The following is a 373-nucleotide window of genomic DNA, read 5'->3' as shown; positions in this document are numbered from 1 at the left end:
GGGGGGGCGCTTGCTTTTATGATTCTTTTCCTTGCTTTTGGTGCAAATAGAGCGGAGCAAGGGAGCGGAGCATTTTTGCCTCGCTCGCTCCGGGGTTTTTCTTCTTCTTCTTCTTCTCCTTTTTTATTTTTGTTGTTTTTTTTGGATCTACCCGTCTTCCCGGGCTCTGCCCGGAGCTCAGCTCCAAGCCAACAAGTGGATCTGGTCTTTTTTGCACCCCGGCGCCCGCGGGCCGAGCGGGCTGGGGACCCGGGGGGCGGGGGGCAGGCAGATCTCCGCGCCCGGGGGCTGACTATGGAAGAGCAGCCGGACAGCCAAAGTCCCCGGGAGCCTGCGAGCACCACGGCGAGCGGCAGCAGCAGCGATGGAGAGA

This window comes from Gavialis gangeticus, unplaced genomic scaffold (assembly GCF_001723915.1).
Source record: "Gavialis gangeticus isolate Ggan-Ray unplaced genomic scaffold, GavGan_comp1, whole genome shotgun sequence".
In the NCBI taxonomy this organism is placed as follows: Eukaryota; Metazoa; Chordata; order Crocodylia; family Gavialidae; genus Gavialis; species Gavialis gangeticus.
The sequence above is the reverse complement of the archived record's forward strand: the minus strand, read 5'-3'. Positions refer to the sequence as shown.